Genomic DNA, 21,609 nt, shown 5'->3' with positions numbered 1-21,609 from the left:
TAGGCTATAGTTATGTTTCATTTTTCACATGCAAATGTGAATGATTATAAATTGGTTTCATAGTAGTACTGAGTACATTGAATATTTTTTTTCCATTCCTGAGATACTTTACTAAGAAGAATATTTTCCAGCTCCATCCATGTAAACATAGTTGGCGGTTCTTGGTTGATCGTAAAAGGCGAGAAGCAGTTTGGGGTGTTCCCAATGAGCATGGAGTGTCTGCAGTTTGCAGCTGGGGATTTTCTAGGCGGTCCACTTCCAGGAACAAGTGGACTGGTGGTGGTCTGTTGTTATGGTGACTTCTCAGTATTCCCAAGTGATCCTCAGCAGAGACCTGTGCAGAAAAAGGGCAGCCACTGTCACTGCCTTCATTGTTGGCCAAGAAACCGTAGCTGATAAACGAAGGTCTTCTCAGGCCACGCAGCTATTAAAGTGAAGACCCTGGACTAGAACCTAGATGTTCTCACTTTCTGTTCATTGTTCTTTCTACCATGTCACATTGATTTCATATCTCTTCGCCAATTTAGACAAAGTTTAGTTTTGATCCAAAGACAACAAACAATGCTTTATTTAATATAATCAAAAAGTAGCTTCACCATGTACTAGAGAAATGGTCTGGAAATCATTTTAACCCCACCCACCATTATAAGGGAGTTTACTTTCAGAATATGAAATCTGTGTGCATGCCATTTAAAGAGTTTCTCCTGTTGGCCCCTGGAAGAAATATTTGCTAATCCGAATTACCTTTTGCCTCCCCACCTGTCTCTTGCAACCATGTACAGACTGTGCAAGCACTATCCATTGTATACATATTTCATGTATAAGATGTATTTTTCTTAACTTTACCCTTTTCTAAGGCTTATTCTGCAGTTCACACTTTGATAGCAAAAGCAACTGAGTGAAAAGAAATCTTCCTTGTAAGTGGTAGAGTGGTCAGTTAAACACGCAAGTACTGTTTTCCTCTGCACACAATCTTTTCTGCGTCTTTGTAAAGCCTGGTATTAACCAAATTCTCCTTGCTCAGAAAGAGTTTGGCCTACTGGAAAGCCCTGAACGGACAGAGGTTATTTAGGTGCCTGAGAAACAGACCAAGCACCAGGCAACTTGGAAACTGGTTTTAGTGAATTTCTTAAAGACAGATTTGCAGAATCCGTATTCTAAAACCTTTTGTAAGTGTCAATTAGCATTAGCAACTACGGAAGAAAATTCAGTGTGTGGATCACCCCAACCTCCATCACTCCGTCCTCTTTTTCTCCCCCACCTCTGGCCTCACCAGTGGGAAGATTATTGATGGCAGCAAGTGAATTAAAAGAACTAAAGTCAGCATTCCCCCTCCCCCCATTATATCCATTTCATTACTGAAATTGGTGGTAATTACTATCATCCATCTTTGGAAATGCAAATACATTTTCTGGAAATTGCAAAGAAAATGCAGATTAAGAATTAAATAAAAATCTACAGAGGAAGCCTAGTGTAACCCCTGAGGGCTATTTTTAATGCAATTGCTTATTTTTTAGAAAGGAATGTGGTTTGTAGTTTTCTATTAGCATACATTTTAAAAAAGGGAATTTCAAAGTAGCAAGACTATAAAGGTAAACTAAAGCTTTTCTGTGATGAGTGTAAATAGTCTGGGGAAGGGAGAAGAGAAAGAAGCAATCTATGCCTGTCTCTGAGGCTGTGGTTAAGACATGCACAGACGCCAAGAAATTCCAAGGAAGGAACATGGTTGCCATGAAGTAATTTGATTTCAAGCTAAGAGTTTTGTGGTTTCATAGAAGTGAGGGGTCAGTGATAAAAGTAATGGGTTATACCTTAAACATTTATTTATCTGATACTTTTACTAAATTATCATTACTAAAATAGTGGTGATTTAACATTATTTGAGTTCAACCTGCTCAAAGGCTTTTATGTAATATAAAATGACAGTACATAAAAAAAGATGATGAAATTATTGAGGCACAAAAAGAACACGATAACTTAGAAATCCTAGAGAATAATAGTTCTAGAAATTATCCCTTTCTTTCTCGAATTTACAGCAGTAGCAGCTATCAACACCTGGTGACAGTATATCTGGGTAGCAGAATAATCATTTTGAAAAATGCTATTACTTCTTAAATATGGCATCTAAAAGTGAAGATATGAAATAATGTGTAATGAATTTTGACCTGGGCTGAATAATGATGTGTTTGTCTGAAGTCTCCCTTCATTGGTTTTACCCACAAAATTAGTCCAATTTGAGACTGACCTGGCCTAAAGTCACCCCTGTGTTTATTCGACTTAGGTGAGAACTGCAGAGTTAGCAAAGGGTCACTTTGTAGAGTAGTTAATTAATTCATTAAACAACTACCTAAATTAATTGTTATGAAAACAAATAACAAGGCTGTGGAATAAATGATCTGATGATCCTATACTAAATAGGCCATGTGGGCTGGGTGCAGTGGCTCACGCCTGTAATCCTAGCACTCTGGGAAGCCGAGCCAGGGAGATTGCTTGAGCTCAGGAGTTCCAGACCAGCCCAAGCAAAAAGAGAGACCCTGTCTCTACTAAAAATAGAAAAACTGAGGCAAAAAGACTGCTTGAGCCCAAGATATTGAGGTTGCTGTGAGCTGTGACACCATAGCACTCTACCCAGGGCAACAGTTTGAGACTCTGTCCCAAAAATAAATAAATAAGCCACATGGCTCATATATTTATTGCTCATGGATTGGCTATTTAGACAAGGACATGGATAATGAATATTGGACTCACCTGTGAGGACTGTTCTATAAAATTAACCATAGGGGCTTCCACTAGGGACACAAAAAAAGAAAATATATATATACACATATATACATATATATATGTATAGAGAAAGAGTTTTCTCTTTTTTCTTAGTTCTTTTCCTATCCCATAAGACCTTCAAATCACAAGTTAGGAATGAGCTGTTGGAGATCTAAAATCAAGTCTGAATTTTTGGCTTCCCAATAATTTTTGGCTATCTTTTCCGATAGTAAACTCAACACCAAACACAAGGAAAAGAAAACTGTGCCTACTGAAATTCCTACTGTGTTGGTCATTTCTCTTTGTATCATTAATTTCATCTTTACATCTTCCAGGATGGACAGTATTTTCTCCACCATCCATTGCCTAGGAAAGGAACTTCAGGGAGTCAATCAAAATGTGTGGGTGTTAAGTGACAGAGGAAAAGAGTCTCCTCCCTCCACTCCCATTTTACTGTTCAAATGGGAATATTGTATTTTTTCTGATGACATGTTATGGGGAAGATGAGTTAGTTAGGCTTTCTCACCTGAAGGCTGTGAAGTGCCCGAGTATTTTGAGTAACCATGATTAACCTGGCAGGTGCCATGTCATCTTAAGGAATCGTCATTATAGTTCTTGATTCAGAGCCACTGTAGTTCTGACCATTACAGGTGTAAGGCTCTGAGGCTTTCCCCTGGACAGATTTCCCAAGGCGGATTCTCCTGGGGAGAGCATCTCATGCCAGCTCCCTTGCCCCTACCAGCTGAATGAGGTGAATGTCCTGTGCTTGCTCACTGCCCACCATGAGCTGAACAAAGATGTCACAGCTATCTTTGGCTACTCAGTTTTTCTTGGGTCTGTATGAATGGCAAGGCCTAACTTCCTTGAGGCAAACTTCCTTGGCCCTCAACCACTGACATTACAATTTTGATCATTCTAGAATCTGAAATCATGCAAAGAAAGTTATAGATCCCTTCTCCAATTTGTACCCACACACACTACCATACAACAATCTTGGTAGCTTAATCCTTCCCTGTAAGGAAGCATCCTTGACTATCATTTTACACTGTTTACTGAAGCTATGAAGAACAAATAAATATTGAAAGGTTTGCAAATACTGTAGTTGAGAACAACTGTCAAGTCCCATAGTACTGCTCAGGGTTCTTCAGAGAAATAGGACCAAAACGGGGCTCTCTCTCCATATATGTACTCACTTTCTGGGCATGCATTAATGCATATGTGGAGAGAGAGAGATTTGTATTATGGGGAGAGGTCATGTGGCCACGGAGGCCAAGAAGCTCTCCGATCTGCTCCTGGCAAGCTGTAGAACTAGGACAGTTAATGGTCTAATTAATCTGAGTTTGAAGGATTGAGAACCAGGACTCAGAAGGTAGAAGGGGCAGAAGGTAGACGTCTCAGCACACAGAAGATTTGCCCTTGCCCTTGCTCTGTTCCATTTGGACCTTCATGGGATTAGATGGTGCTGGCCTTTAAAGATTATTACTTAAATTATTTTCTAAAGAAGTTCCAAGCACAGTAAGGATATTCTTTTTATTACTCTTTTTTTTTGATCAATATAATTTAAATGTGCCATGCAAGTTTAACTATAGGTTCAAGTATGCCACGAGGTAAAAATGTTGAAAAATACTGGTTTGAATTTACCATGCATTCCTTCAATTGTCTCTCCTATGACAGGATCTATATTTTTCCTGGACAATATCTTAGAATTGAACATTATAGTCTAGCTGTAGAGAGATCAGCCCAATTAACATAAAAATGTTTGACTGTCTTAATTTGGATGCTTTGGTTTTAAAGCACTTTCTTGAGCATATCACTCAGAACCTGCTTGGCATGTACTTTCTAGAACATGTGTATTTAATTGTTGGCTACAATCATTGTCTCCTAATGAGTCTGCAGCTGGCTAAGTATTTTGTAACTCTTCTCCTTTCTGTTTGAACACCTGTTTGCTTTATTTGTGTATCTTCTACATTAATTCCTATTGTGCTTCTATTTTTTGCCTATAATCCAAGCCTGTCAAATTTTTCTTAAAATTTGCTGAGAATAATAGTGTGTTCTGTAAGGCAAAATTATTGAGTTAGTTCTATCATCTAGTGTTCTATTAGCAATCTCTTCCAGGCTCTGTGACTTCAAATTGATCATATTCACCTTCTGGGTCTTCAAGATACAAAGACAAATATCCAGCAGGTCAAGCCTAAGCCTGCCCTGTAGTTTGTCATTTAAAACACCTTCCAACTTGTTATCAATGTATTAATCAGCTGTCTTTGTGCCATCAAATGCTGCCATGGAGAAAAATCTACTTATTGGTTTTTTGAATTAGCCTAAATTCCTCCACACAAGGATTACAGCATTAAAAAGTTTTAAGGTTTATGTACCGGTTGCATACAATCTGACAGACAGATGAGCACAATTTGTTTCAAATGTTACAAATGACAGACTATAGAGTCATAGTTATGCATTTATTATAGTGTACATTAGAAAATATATTACTGATACATCACAAACCTGTGGCTTTATAGATATTTCATGTATTATAAGGCTAGGTTTAAATAAAAACAATGAATTAATTTAAAACACTTTTAAGTGCAAAGAAATACAGATAGTGTGTTAATATAGCAAAATAATATGGAAGTATTAAGCAAATGACCAAATGTAGCAAATGCCTGCTATAGAGTTTTATAGTTTTCAACACACAAATACATTATCTAACCCACATACAATTACAGTAGGAAGTGTGTAAGACACATCACTAAATGTGGGACAGAACACACAGCCATTATTCTCAGCAAATTTTAAGAAAAATAAGCAGAGTTTCACATAATTTTACTTATTCTAAGTAAACATTTTCAGATTTTTAGTGTACAGTATCTATATCTAATCCTTTATGGAAGTAGGGAGCATTCAAATATAATAATAGAAATGTACTCCTCTGTGTTTTTTTTTTTTTCCTAAAATGCTCATAAGGCACCTGTTTAATAACCTGCTTTACAGTTGTGTATGGCCTCAAGCTTGTGAATCTAAACATACACTTAATCCCATTGTGAAAACTGGGATATTGCCTATTTCCAGTCTTTTGATATTTCAACTACGCCAAATTCCTCCAAGAACCTGGCAGTATCCTAAATTGCAGATAGAAGTTTTTTTGTTTTTTTGGGGTTTTTTGTACCAAAAATGCATTCATTTGTCACTGAGGACTTCAATTAATTTGAACCATCTGCACGCTCTCATCAGTCAGTCAATAAACATTCTGAATATTCACTAAATGAGGAGCAATACGCTTAGAATTGTTGTCCCTAGGGAACTAGTTTAGTAGGGGAGACAGATCTATAAATAAATGCATAGTTATTTACAGCATGGCATGGCATGATAGGAGTAAGTGCAGAGGACCATGGGAATACAGAGGAGAAACATTTCCGTGAATATGAACATTTCCGTGGCTGTAAAAAGGTGGAGATACACAAGTTGGGTCTTAAAGACTGTCTATGAATTCTGTAGGCTGAAAAAGGCATTCACACTGACGAATCAGTAAAAGCAATGCCACTGAGCTATTTCACAAAGCTGGAACTCAAAAAGCATGCAGAGAATAGCCAGGAGTGAGATGAAAACCCAGAGCACACCGTGAAGAACCTCGGGAGCCATGGTAAAAGTCAAATATAATTCTATAAATTATAGAGAATTAAAAAAGTGTGTTTAAGTTGGACAGTGGCAAGATTTATTTTCAGAGAAATAATTTGTGGAAGTTGTTTTCTTTATTAGATCAAAGGCTGAAAGAAAAAAATGTACACCAAGCAGCAGGAGGAATGTTGAGGAAGTTGCTAAGATCAGGCAAACAATAGCGAGGGCCTGAATCAGTTCCTATCAATACGTTCTTCTCTGTCCAATTTAATAATTATTTTTGATAGAGGAGGCAAAACCAAAATAAGGTCAGGTACTAACTCAATATTTCTCCTTCACCTATTAATTGTCACCTTCTTGTTTTTCTATTTTTTCTAAAAATAGTTTTAAGAATTAATCACAAGCTAGTGGTTTGTTAGCATCTTCCACAAACTGCAGATTATTCTGGCTTTTATCATTCCTGCCCTAATTGTTATAGTTTTTTTTATTAAATCATAGCTGTGTATATTAATGCAATTGTGGGGTACAATGTGATGGTTGTATATACAATTTGAAATATTTTCATGAAACTGGTTAACATAGCCTTCACTGCATTTTCTTAATTATTTTAAAACATTTAGATTCTACATTTAGTAGATTTAACATGTACCCTTGTAAAATTCCCACAAGAGAGAATTGTCACCTTCTTGTTTTTCTATTTTTTCTAAAAATAGTTTTAAGAATTAATCACAAGCTAGTGGTTTGTTAGCATCTTCCACAAACTGCAGATTATTCTGGCTTTTATCATTCCTGCCCTAATTGTTATAGTTTTTTTATTAAATCATAGCTGTGTATATTAATGCAATTGTGGGGTACAATGTGATGGTTGTATATACAATTTGAAATATTTTCATGAAACTGGTTAACATAGCCTTCACTGCATTTTCTTAATTATTTTAAAACATTTAGATTCTACATTTAGTAGATTTAACATGTACCCTTGTAAAATGCACCATAACTGTGGTCCCACCAATTACCCTCCCTCCACCCATCCTCTCCCCTCCACTCCCCCTCCTCTTTCCCCTTCATCTTGGGCTGTAGTTGGGTTATAACATTCATATGAAAGTGTGGGTATTTATAAATTGGTTTCATATAGGGATGAATACATTGGATACTTTTTCTTCTATTCTTAGATACTTTGCTAAGAAGAATATGTTCCAGCTCCATCCATGTAAACATAAAAGAGGTAAAGTCTCCATTTTTCTTTAAGGCTGCATAATATTCCATGGTGTACATATACCACAATTTATTGATCTGTTCATGGGTCGATGGGCACTTGGGCTTCTTCTATGACTTAGCAGTTATGAATTGGGCTGTAATAAACATTCTGGTGCAAATATCTTTGTTATAAAGTGATTTTTGATCTTCTGGATATATACCTAGTAGAGGAATTGAAAGATTGAATGGCAAGTCTATTTTTAATCCCTAAGTGATCTCCAAACTTCTTTCCAAAAGAAACATATTAGTTTGCATTCCCACCAGCAGTGTAGAAGTGTTCCTTTTTCTCCAAATCCACGCCAACATCTCTGGTTTGGGGATTTTGTGATGTGGGCTAATCTTACTGGTGTTAGATGATATCTCAAAGTGGTTTTGATTTGCATTTCTCTAATGATTAAGGATGATGAGCATTTTTTCATATGTCTGTAGGCCTTGCACCTGTCTTCATCAGAGAAGTTTCTTTTCAAGTCCCTTGCATACTCTGAGATGGGATCACTTGTTCTTTTCTTGCTAATACGTTTGAGTTCTCTGTGGATTCTGGTTATTAAACCTTTGTCAGAAACATAACCTACAAATATCTTCTACCATTCTGAGGGCTGTCTGCTTGTTTTATGTACTGTGTTCTTGGCTGTGCAGAAGCTTTTTTGTTTGATCAGATCCCAGGAGTGTATTTTTGGTATTGTTTCAATTGCCCGGGGGTCCTCCTCATAAAATATTTGCCCAGGATGATTTCTTCAAGTGTTTTCCCTACACTTTCTTCTAGTATTTTTGTAGTTTCATGTCTCAAGTTTAAATCTTTAATCCAGAGAGAGTCTATCTTAGTTAATGGTGAAAGGTATGGGTCTAGTTTCAGTCTTCTACAGGTTGCCATCGAGTTCACCCAGCACCATTTGTTGAATTCAGAGTCTTTTCTCCACTGAATGTTTTTAATTGGCTTATCAAAGATTAAATGATAGTAAGTAGCTGGGTTCATCTTTTGGTTCTCTATTCTGTTCCATACATCTACCTCTCTGTTTTTGTGCTAGAATCATGCTGTTTTGATCACTATTGATTTATAGTATAGTCTGAGGTTTGGTAGCATGATACCTCCTGCTTTGTTTTTATTTCTGAATAATGTTTTAGCTATTCAAGGTTTTTTTCTGATTCCATATAAAAAATGAAATCTTTTTTTTTTCCAGTTTTTTTTTGGACAACGCTGGGTTTGAACACACCACCTCTGGCATATGGGGTCAGCGCCCTATTTCTTTGGGCCACAGGCGCTGCCCCTAAGTATTATTTTTTTCAAGGTCTTTAAAGTATATAGTGGTGCTTTAATAGGAATTGCATTAAAATTTTATATTGCTTTGGGTAGTAAATATCCTGCAAATACCTTCTCCCATTCTGAGGGCTGTCTGCTTGCTTTATGTTCAAATATCTTTGTTATAAAAGAATCATGGCTGATTCTTCCCAGTCATGGTATGGTGTGTTTTTCCATTTGTTAACATCTTCAGCTATTACTTTTCTTAGAGTTTCTTAGTTTGCTTTATAGAGATCTTTCACATCCTTTGTTAGGTAAACTCCCAAATATTTCATCTTCTTTGGCACTAATGTAAAAGGAATAGAGTCCTTGACTGTTTTTTCACCTTGGCTATTGTTGATAGATATAAAGGCTACAGATACCAACTAAGACTTTTCTAGTTGAATCCCTAGGATTTTCCAGATATACAATCGTATCATCTCCAAAGAGTGAATGTTTGATCTCTTCTGATCCTGTATGGATACCCTTGATCACCTTTTCTTGCCTAATTATGATGGCTAAGACTTCCATTACAATGTTAAAAAGCAGTGGAAACAGTGGGCAACCTTACCTGATTCCTGATCTGAGTGGAAATGATTTCAATTTAACTCCATTCAATATGATATTGGCTGTGGGTTTGCTGTAGATGGCCTCTATCAGTTTAAGAAATGTTTTCTTTTTTTTGCAGTTTTTGGCCAGGGCTAGGTTTGAACCCACCACCTCCGGCATATGGAACTGATACCCTACCCTTTTGAGCCACAACTGCCACCCTATATCTATTTTCTTAAGTGTTCTGATCATGAAAGGATGCTGGATATTATCAAAAGCTTCTTCTGCATCAGTTGAGAGGATCATATGGTCTTTGTTTTTTATTTTGTTTATGTGATGAATTATATTTATAGATTTATGTATATTGAACCAGCCTTGAGACCCTGGGATAAAACCCTCTTGGTCATGGTATATAATTTGTTTGATGTGTTGCTGCAGGGGTCCTCAAACTTTTTAAACAGGGGGCCAGTTCACTGTCCCTCAGACCATTGGAGGGCCAGACTGTGGGCCCCGGGATGAGTTGGCTGCTAAGCAGGACAGGCAGTGGTGGCAAAAACACCCAGCGGACCGGATAAATGTCCTAGGTGGACTGCATGTGGCCCGTGGGTCATAGTTTGAGGACACCTGTGTTGCTGGACTCTATTTGGTAAGATCTTGTTGAATATTTTTGCATCAATATTCATTAAAGATATTCATCTATAATTTTCTTTTCTTCTTGGGTCTTTTCCTGGTTTGGGGATCAAGGTGATAGATATTTGTTTCATAGAATGTGTTAGGTAGTATGCCTTCTTTTTTCAATATTTTGGAAAAGGTTAAGTAATGTAGGTTCTTTAAAGGTTTGGTAGAATTCTGATGTGAAGCCATCTGTTCTCAAACTTTAATTTTTGGGGAGATTTTGTATAGTTGATGCTATTTCAGAACAGGATAACATTTCCACTTCACTCTGGCTAAATCTTAAAAGGTGGTGTGCTTCCAAGTATTGGTCTATTTCCTTCAGATTTATGTGTTTCTGAAAATAGAGTTTCTTATAATATTCATTATGAATTTTTTTGAATTTCTGAGGAGTCTGTTGTTATTTCATATTGGTCATTTCTGATTGATGAAATTAGAGATTTTACTCTTTTATTCCTGCTTAGGTTAGCTAAAGGTTTATCTATTCTATTGACCTTTTCAAGAAACCAACTTTTTGATTTATTGATCTTTTGTATAATCCTTTGCTTTTAATTTCATTTAATTCTGCTCTAATTTTGGTTATTTCTTTTCTTCTGGTGGGTTTGGGATTGGAATGTTTTTTCTTTTCCATTTGCTTGAGATGTCCCATTAAGTTGTTAACTTCCTCTCTTTCCATTCTCGTGAGGAAGGCTTGCAAGGCTATAAATTTCCCTCTGAGGACTGCCTTTGCAGTTTCCTAGACGTTCTGGTAATTCGTGTCTTCATTATCATTTTGTTCCAAAAATTTAGTAATTTCCTTCTTAATCTCATCTATGATCCAGCTATCATTCAGCATAAGGCTATTTAGTTTCCATGTTTTTGTATGAGTATGCAAATTCCTGTTGTAACTGAGTTCAACTTTTATTCCATGATGGTCTGAGAAGATGCAAGGAATAATTTCTATTCTTTTAAATTTGCTGAGGTTAGACTTGTAACCTAAAATGTGATCAATTTTGGAGGATGTTCCATGGGCTGATGAGAAGAATGTGTATTCAGTTTTGTTAGGATGAAATGTTCTGTAGATGTCTTTTAAATCCGATTGTTGAATGGTTAAGTTTAAGTCTAAAATTTCTTTGCTTGGTTTCTTATTAGAAAATCTATCCAACACTGCCAAAGGGGTGTTAAAATCTCCAACTATTATGGTGCTGGAGGAAATCAAGTTGCTCGTGTCTGTTAGAGTCTGTCTTATAAATTGAGGCACATTCTGGGTGGGTGCATAAATGTTAATAATTGAAATCTCATCATGTTGAGTGTTACCCTTAACAAATATGAACTTATCATGTTGAGTGTTACCCTTATCTTTCCTTACTTTTGTTGGTTTAAAGCCTTTTGTATCTGTGAATAAAATTGCAACACCTTTTTTTTTTCTGATTTCCGTTTGCCTGAATTATAGATGACTGTCCCTTCACCCTGATTCTATATTTATCTTTTAAGGTAAGATGAGATTCTCGTATGCAGCATCTATCCGACCTGAGTTTTTGTATCCAGTCAGCCAACCTGTGCCTCTTTAGAGGACAATTTAAGCCATTCACATTAATTGATAATATTAATAAGCCTGGTAAAATTTTGGGTATTGAGTTTTTCGAAGGTCCAGTGGTCATTTTTAATCCCTTTGCCACTGTGGAAGTTAGAATTTGATCAAAAGTTTCTGAGTGAGTTTACTTTGGTGGTCGATCATTGTACTGGTCATTGTGGAGGATGGGTCTGAGAATATCCTGGAGAGCTTGTTTAGTTATGGTAAATCTCTTCAACATGTGAATATCATTAAAGTATTTAAATTGTCTATCATAAATGAAACTCAGTTTAGCTGGATACAGGATCCTGGGATGAATGTTATTTTGTTTTAGGAGGGTAAAGGTCAATGACCATCCTCTTTTAGCTTGGAAAGTTTCAGCAGAGAGATTTGAGTCATTCTAATATTCTTCCCCTTATACATTATGGTTTTCTTACATCTGGCTGCTGGCAGAATTTTCTCTTTGGCAAAGTTAATTATAATGTGTTGGGGGAATGGTTTATTTGGATTGAGTCATGCCGGGGTTCTGAAACTGTCTGCTATCTGAATTTCAGAAACTTTTTCCATGTTTGGGGAGTTCTCCTTGATTATCTCTGAAAGTAGAGCTTCTAGGCCTTTCAAAGAAATCTTGTTGCCTTCAAGAATTCCTATAAGGCAAATATTAGTTTTTCTAGAATTATCCTATAGCTCTCTGAGAGAATGATCTGTTTTTGCTCTCCACTTTTCTTCTATGAGCATTTGGGAGTGTTCAAAAGTTTTGTCTTCAATTTGAGAAATCCGTTCTTCTGTCTGCTCTATTCTATTACTGAGGGATTCTACTGTATTTCTCATATCTTGAAAGGCTGCAAATTCTTTTCTCAATGTGTCAAAATCTTTGGGGATTTTGTCTTTGAATCCATTGAATTCTTGAGACAACTTTTGAATCAGTCCTAAAATTTCTAATTCCAACTTTACTTCCAGTCTGTTAATCTTATTTGCCATCCAAATACTAAACTCAATTTCTGACATCTCAGCCATTGGTTTATGAATGGATCATCTGTTGTGTTTGCCATGTTGTTCCTTGGGGGAATTGACCTACTCTAATTATTCATGTTGCCAGAGCATTTCCACTGATTCTGCCCCATGATTATTTTTCACTGTTTGGCTAGATGAGCAGGTAAGGAGAAATTGGATTGGAGGCTCCTGAAGTAGTGATTAATCAGCCCTTTGCCCAAGAGCTGGGACTGGTGACTGCAGCTTTCCCCTACAGCTTTCCAAAGGACCCATACAGTACTACAGCCTGAGACACCAGTGACCTGCTTGGTGTAGTGGGGCTAGGTGGCTCTGTCTTGTATGCAGCTGGTCTCTGTCCAATCCTAGTGAATCAGTAACTCTGGGTTGAAGTCTCAACTGTGGAGAAATTGCAACTAAGACACCCCATCCCCCACAGACAACAACTGGAAAAAGAAAATCAAACCTTCCCACAACAACAAAACCAGGGTACCACCTTGGATGGTCCTTAGGTGATTGGCCTAGGTCAAGAGTTCCAAATCAATTGTCCCAGTCACTACCAAGTCTCAAGTGGGAGAGTTCAAAAACTCTCCAGCAACTAGATAACAGGGGTCTTCTGGCAGCTCGAGTGTGGCTTGCTCCAGTGCTCCATGGAGTGAGATGTGCCCCCCAGCAAATGATTTAGTCTGGGTAGGTTAGTGCCTCCTTCCTCACCTTGCACCTCAGTCACACCCAGTCACTGGTAACCCCACAGGGCTGTGACCCAGTTCCCTCCAGGGAGCAGATGCACCAGGGGTTTGCACCTGCCTGAGTCACAGGGAGATCTATGTCTTCTCAGCCAGATCTCCTCTCTCTGCCAACACCCAACAGGGGGAGCTGAAGTCTGACTACCTTGGGTGCTTAATGGAAGCTAGGGAGTATCGCTCAGTTCTAGCCCCACCCCAGATGGATGTTGCTGCCACTTATATTCTCAAGGAACTTATGTTTCTGTCCCAGCTGTATTCCACTGTGGGCCAGGCGATATTTGAGTTCACAGGCACTATGATTCAGCCCCACTTTGTGCTGCTGCTGTTGCGTCAATTCTCATGAAGCTTGCATCTCTTTCTCCACTGCACTCTGTATTGGAGAGGGCATGGTTAGAGCTTACAAAGGGCCCTCAGTTCATGCTCCTCCCAGAGCTGATGTTGCTGCCATACCTGCTTTTGCCCCAACTATGCTTCACTGGGGCCAGGGGCATCTTGGTCTCACAAAAGGAGCAATTCCGATGTAGCCCTGCCCAGAGTGTATGTCTCCTCTGCGTGCACATATTCTAGTCTCTGTTCCCACTGCACCCCACCCAGGCAAGTACCTCCTCTGGCATACTCTTTGCTCATGGGGCCTGCATTTCCATGGCTGCCACTGGAGTAGAGGCCCGGCCTCTCTGGTTGCTAAGAGAGATGGGAAGTATTTCTCCAAAATATCACCAGGGGTGTAAGCCCTATTGTTCTCATCACCACTGCTGTTGCTGCTGTGCTGTGCCATGGGGCATTGTTTCTCCCTCTCCCTTATGGCTCCCTCTCACCACAGTCCCTGCTTTACACTCATGCCACTGATTCAGCACAGACTTGTAACAGCCCATGCCTCTTCCATACTTCTCAAGAAAATGCCCAGAAATCTGGACTCTGCAGTGGACAGGCTTCCAGACCACAGATGGGAGTGGAGGGGAGTGCTGGGAGTTCAGAATTGCAGGTAGAGTATATGTTCAATTTTATGCCTGGCAGGAGAGTACCATGGCACACTAGTGGGTCTTCTCTGGGGAAGAAGGTCTGGTTTTTAGCAGCTCTCTCCCACTGAATAGACAAAGAAGAGATCTGAACTCTGCTTGCTTATTTGTAGAAAGTACACTGCAAGCTGTTCTCATGGAAGAGGGGACTCCCATCCATTTTGTGATGGGTTTTGTATGTATTGTTTGTTTCCTTGGGGTTACAGCTTGCGTCAGCAGGGGTGATATGTGCTCTTCAATCTTCTCTCTTGGCTTAGCTCCAAACCATCAGCTTACTTGATAAACTTTTGTCCTTTAATAATCCTTCTGGCTGGGAGTCTCTGTGGAAATCTGGGTCCAGTTGGCCATCTTGCCTCTTCCCCTCCAATTTTTATAGATTTATGTTAACTTTTCTAATTGAACTTGGTTTATGTATGTGTGTCAAAACTTGCTAGATACCCACCAATATGTGTTTGATTCCTTTTCATTTACTAATAGAACTTCCAAATAGATAGAAACACAAATATGTAGACTAAAGTTTGTGTTTTCCAGCCTTCATTATAGCTAGGTGTAGCCATCTGACTAAATTTGGCCAAGGGAAGTAGGAGGAACTTGTATGTGCAATTTCAGAGTATCTTTCTGGCATGGACGCAAGCCCTTCTTCCTTTCTTCCTTGTTGATGGTTGAAATATAGGAGTAATGGCCAAAACTGTAGCAGCCATGTTAGATCTTGAAGTGACTTTGAGAATAATGTCTACATGCAGCACAGTCACAAGGAAGACTGGGTCCAAGAACCGAAGAGAACACAGACTCTACATCTGTCTTCAACTATTTGTCTTCAGACTTTAGGGAGAAATGAATTCTGTCCTATTAAAATTACTATAACTGTAGTTTCTTAACAACAAAACCAAATACTGTCATGGTATGGCTTCTTTAAATGTTAGCTTCTCCTCACTAAAATTTAAAGTTAGTAAGATCTAAACTTCAAATGACCATAAACTTCAAATAGAAGAATAAATAAAAACCATCACTGCCACTGCTCCTGGAGGGTCACCCAATTCTTCTGTTGCTATTTGAGCACAATTCTTGGTGCTTTCTTTTTTCTTTCTTAGTAGTAATCACAAATTACAATGTCAATACCTGATTTGAAGGCCAGTCATTAGACTGTTTCCATTTACTTTAAAGTCAGTGGTTAAAAGAGTCTACTTATGTTTTCTAAAAACTCTTAGAAGTCTTCATTTTTAGAGCGAGAGTGCCAAATACACACCACCCAGATTTAAACTTTGTTCTACCACTAATTTTCTGTGGATGTTGAGCAAATTACTTAACTGTCCTAAGGCTCAGTTTCTCCATCTGTAAAACTCAGATTATAATTGTTGTCAATATAAAATGAGTCAATCAGCATGAAAAACTCAATACAATGTTTTTATATTGCAACAAACTAAATATAACATTAGTGGAGGAAGCAAATGACAAAGATCAGGGAAAAAATAAAATAGAAACTAGGGGAAAAATTAAAAATCAACTAAGAGTTTTTTTTTTTCATAAAGCTAAGCAAAATTGATAAGCCCTTAGCAAGACTAACTAGGTAAAAGGAGAAAGATTCAAATAAATGAGATGAAGAAGAGACTACAATTAATACCACAGAAAAACAAAAGATCATGAAAAGTGCTATAAACAATTGTACACAAATTCAGTGATCCAGAGAAATAGATAAATTCCTGGACACATGCAACCTATGGAGATTGAATCATGAAGCAACAGAAAATCTGAAGAGACAACGGTGATGACAGTAGTTCTTTCAAAAACATAGTCTGACAGTGTTGTGAAGAGGGTCAGAGCAGAAACCAGAGTGTAACAAGCCTTAAAAAAATCCATCCCAACTTTCAATAATTAAACTATATAAACTGGTGAATTGCATGTCCTGCAGCAAGCTTTAGAGAGCTTCAATAATTACTCAGTCTGTCTGCATTTTTCTCCAGACTTCAAAAACCATTTACTAGGTACCTATTTGCTGCAGTACTAATAAAGGGGGTCATGATCCTTCCTTCCCAGGAACGTATGCGCTACATAAATGGATATATTAAACAAATCAATAAAGTGAAGAAAACCTTGTATATTAATATTAGGTTTAAATAAAGAAATAATGGCTATAGTTGTTAAATCTCAGGATATTCATTGTCAGCACTGCTCAGATGCCATGAGAAAGAGAAGGCCACTTTAGACAAGGTATCAGTCAGCAAAGGCTGCTCTGAGAAGGTAAAATCCAAGTGGAATGAGATGAAAAAGGCAACCAAATGATATTTAGAGGAAGAACATTTGAGGTATATGAAAAAAATGTATGCCTGGTGTGTTCAAGGAAAAGGAAGGAGCAGAGTGAGCAAAGGAAAAGAAATGGCAGAAAATGGGGCCAGAGAAATAGGGAGGGGGAGATGAAGGGGCATTATGGGCCATGGTAGTAACTTTGAATTTTACTCTAAGTAAAATGAGAAACCATTGGAGGACTCTGAGCAAAGGAATTTGAGTTTTTAAAAGGATTCCTCAGGTTGGAATGCTAGTAGGGGAAAGGACAGAAGCAGAGGGATCCTTTGGTAAAGGGAATCACAGAAGCAAAAAGCACATTGGGTCTCTCCTCTTCTCCCAGTGGAAAAACAAGAGAAGCACTCTTGAAGGCTGGGAGAACCTTAGAGAAAGGGAAGTGAGTATCTCACTTTTCACAGTGGAACCTCAAAGCCCAGAGGTCCATGAGGTGTGACCCCCAGGAGCAAAACTCAGAGACAGAGTTCTTGGAAGGAACTGTTATGTGGCCCCGGCATGGGGGGTATCTGGGAACTGGAAAATAGATGCTTGCCTTTTACCTAAAGATGATGAAGGTGGCAGGAGCTGCCCATAATGGCGGCAAAGGAGGAGGCAAAAGGGAATAGCCTACCCTTCCCCATTGCTGTGGGATCAGTATGGGTTTCTGTGGACTAGTGGGTCACCACAGAAAGTTCTATGGCTCCAGATACCATAGAACTTAGTTTCCTGCTTAGAATAAAGAAACCAGGAGAAAGGGGGAGAAGTATACCTCTTGGGGCAGGAACTGAGTTCCACCTTGATACCCTGGTTCCATGGCCCCTTCTTTATTAGCAGCTCTTACAGACAAATTACATGTATTTTTTTTTTACCTTTTTCCTATATTCTCCCTTCTTCCCCCATTTACCATAGAGAAAAGTATTTAAAAATAGCAAAAGAAATAAAGAGATGATTTGGTTAAATAAAAAGACAAGTTCTGCCCCACCTTCCTTTACTCCACAGACCTGCCTTGCTCCATAAGCGTGATGAAAACACTAACCCCCAGAAGACTGCTTATCAGCAGGGATATTGCTGCTCATTTCTCATTATAACCCAACTTGCATTGTAAGAACCCAGGGTAGTTTGCATAATATTTATAGACAACACCATAGCCAATTATGGAAATGAGTTTTTTCTAAATAGAACATAGAGAAAGAAGGTCATTCCTGTCTTCCATCTGAATGCCACTGTCTTTATTTGATCTTGACAGAAATTCATCTGCACTGCTTACATAAAATATGACAGGGATCTCTTTAAACCTGTGGGGAGACTAAAGATGACACTTTATAGTTCCAACTCCTTAGTACCTGATATATAAAGAATCACATAAATAAAGGACAGAGAAATAATGGTAGAGAATACTGATGTTATAGTGTAGATTTACACAGCTGGCTGAATGAATAGAGACACCTTCTTTCAGTAAGTCCTTCCTGAGTACTTACTATGGGGTAGGCACTTGGTGAGGGCAGATTTCTTCCAATCCCATGGGGGAGGTAGATATTTTAAAAGTAAACACACCAATGATTATATAATTCTAAACTGAGACGAGGATCAGGAAGCAGAAGGATAAGATGTAGTGATGAAGAACTCCTTACATTTGGAGGCTAGGGGAAACTCCTCTGAACAGATGACATTTAAGCTGATGCTGGAAGAATGAGAAAAAACCAGCAAGTGAAGAGCCATTATGCAGAAAAGAGTTTGGCATTTGCCACAAATTTAGGCTATTGGAGCCACAACAGCATAGTACTGAATAAAGGTAGAGATAGACCAAGAGAGAGAAACTAGAAATAAAAACATATAGCTACAACCAACTGATCTTTAACAAAACAGACAAAAATGTACACTGGGAAAAGGACATCCTATTTAATAAAGTGTTGGGAAAAATTGACAGCCACATGCAGAGGAATTAAACAAGACCCCTATTTCATGCCATATACAAAAAAACAATTCAAGATGGATTAAAGACTTAAGTGTAAGGCATGAAACCATAAAAATTCTAGGAGAAAACATAGGAATAACTCTTTTAGACACTGGCACAGGCCAAGAATTTACGAATATGATTCCAAAGGCAAATATGGCAACAACAAAAATAAATTAATGGGACTAAATTAAATCAAAAAGCTGCTTCATAGCAAAGGAAATAATCAACAGAGTAAATAGGCAACTTCCTTCTACAGGCAGAAAATATTCACAAACTATGTATCTGACAAAGTATTGATACTAATATCTACTATCTACAAAGAACTCCATTCAGCAAGAAAAAAGCAAACAAAACAAAAAATGGGCAAAAGTTAGGAACAAAACTTTTTCATAAGAAGATAGACAAATGCTCAAGAAACATATGAAAATGTTTTACATCAGGGAAGTACAAAGTAAAACCATGAGACCACATTACCCTTGTCAGAATGGCTATTATTCAAAAGTTAAAAAACAGTATTTGCTGGTGTAGATGCAGAGAAAAAGGATTCCTTATACACTTTTGGTGGAATAGTATACTATAGAAAATAGTACAGAGATTCCTCAAAGAAATGCAAACAGACCTATGCAATCTAGCAATCCCTTTACTGGGATTTATCTACCTAAAGAAAAATAAGTCATTTTATAAACAGAAATACGAGCACTCAAATGTATTGCAGAACAATTCGCAAGTGCAAAGATGTGGAATTAACCTTTGAGTCCCTCAACTATTAAGTGGATAAAGAGTATGTAGCGTATATACACCTTGGAGTACTACTCAGCCATAAAAAGGAATGAAATAATATCTTTTGCAGCAACTTGGTTGGAACTGGAGATCATTACCCTGAGGGAAGTTTCTCAGGAATGGAAAACGAAACACCATGTATTCTCATTAATAAGTGGGAGCTAACTGGTGGGCACACATGGAGACAAAGAGATGTAAAAGACATTGGAAACCAAGAAGGGCAGAGGGCGGCAGGGGGGCAAGGGCTGAAAACCTGCCTATCAGGTATAATGAACACTATGCTGGTTATGGGCACGCTACAAGCCTTGACTGCAGTATCATATATTTATGTAACAATAACATTTGTACCCCTTAATATTTTGAAGTTAAGGAAAAGAAAAAGAAATTTAAAGAGAGCCAGTATGACTTAAGCCAAGAGTGAAAAGTGAAGAAAGGTGTGGGATGGAGTTTCAAGGTGGGGCATGTGCCTTACTGACCCTTGGGGCCTCATAGATGCTACAAAGATGTTTGGCTTTTATTCCAAGTGTAATGAGAACACTGAATCTTTTAAACATTGACACTCCACATTTTATTTTGTTTGTATTTGTTTTTTGAGACAGTCACCTATATCACCCTCAGTAGAGTACTGTAGCATCACAGTTCACGGCAACCTCAAACTCTTGGGCTTAAGTGATATTCTTGCCTCAGCCTCCCATGTAGCTGGGACTACAGGCACCTGCCACAACGCCCAGCTATTTTCTTGTTGCAGTTGTCATTGTTGTTTAGCTGGCCTGGGCTCAAACCCGCCAGCCTCGGTGCAGGTGGCTGGCGCTGAAACCACTGTGCTACTGGCGCTGAGCCGACCATCCACATTTTAAAAGGTCATCCCAGCTGCAGGCTGTGTGGGAGGATAAATGGACTAGAAACCAAAATAGAGATCTGCAGAAGATCACAAATGATGTCTTGAATTTGGTGGGAATAGAGATGAGGAAAATTCAAGCCCATTTCCCTTCTGATTCCACATACTTAAGGACAAGCTCATCCACTGAGAGCTTCCATTACCACTTCTATGATTCTGAAATCTCTGTAGATGGTTCTTTTCCTGAGATCTCATACTTCCTGAATGCCTTTCCCTGCACATCCAACTGCTTACAAGACAGTACAAACTTAAGTGGAACTCTTTATCTTCCCTCAAAACCTGGTGCCTCTGTGACCTCTCATCATTCTCCCCATCTCTTGCCATCAGAACTTTGGCATTATTTTTGCTGCCTCCCTTTCTATCCAGCTCCTTTGTTCAGGATAGTGAAATACTAAAAGTATATGCTTTAGAGTCGGAGTACTTAATCCCAAGGACTGGATTTCTGGATGTGTCACAGAACACTGACCTGGTATATGATTGCCACTGCTGTCCTCTGGATGACACAGTATATCTTAGGTTTGTTTGAATTTCAACACCTGCATGCCCTGGCATGTGCAGGCATGCTAGCTAATTACACCAGCAGTTTCAGGCACAGTTCTATTCAAATCCAATCAACATGGCAGCACTGAGTTGGAGGATGATATAGTCTGATTCCCCTTGGTTATGCTAAGAGGGAAAATATTTTCTTAGTTGAGTGTAGTTTTCTCAGCGAATAGTAGTGCAGACTACCACAGTCCTTATAGTCATAACAAATGGTGAGGCCTGGTGACCCTGGAGGAAGACACAACTACGGGTGTTAGTTTTTTAAAAAATCTAAAAATCAACTGAGCTAGAGATAGAAGTTAAGTTTTAGAAAATACTGACAGAGACTTGGCAGTTGTGAGAAAGTGAGACAGGGTGAGGTCCACAAGGAAGAGCAGAGTGAGTGAGAAGAGCCAGCGATGAAAGAGGGCACACAGACAGACACGGTGGGAGGGGAGGGAAGAGGAGACACAGACAGACACCGTGGGAGGGGAGGAGAGAGGAGACACAGACTTGGTGGGAGGGGAGGTGAGAGAGGAGACACAGACTCCGTGGGAGGGGAGGGGAGGGGAGAGGAGACACAGACTCTGTGGGAGGGGAGGAGAGAGGAGACACAGACACCGTGGGAGGGGAGGGGAGAGGAGACACAGACTCGGTGGGAGGGAAGGAGAGAGGAGACACAGACAGACACCGTGGGAGGGGAGGAGAGAGGAGACACAGACACCGTGGGAGGGGAGGGGAGAGG

This window comes from Otolemur garnettii, unplaced genomic scaffold, assembly GCF_000181295.1.
Source record: "Otolemur garnettii isolate 467f Iridium unplaced genomic scaffold, OtoGar3 scaffold00078, whole genome shotgun sequence".
Lineage (NCBI taxonomy): Eukaryota > Metazoa > Chordata > Mammalia > Primates > Galagidae > Otolemur > Otolemur garnettii.
Note: the sequence above shows the minus strand (reverse complement) of the source record.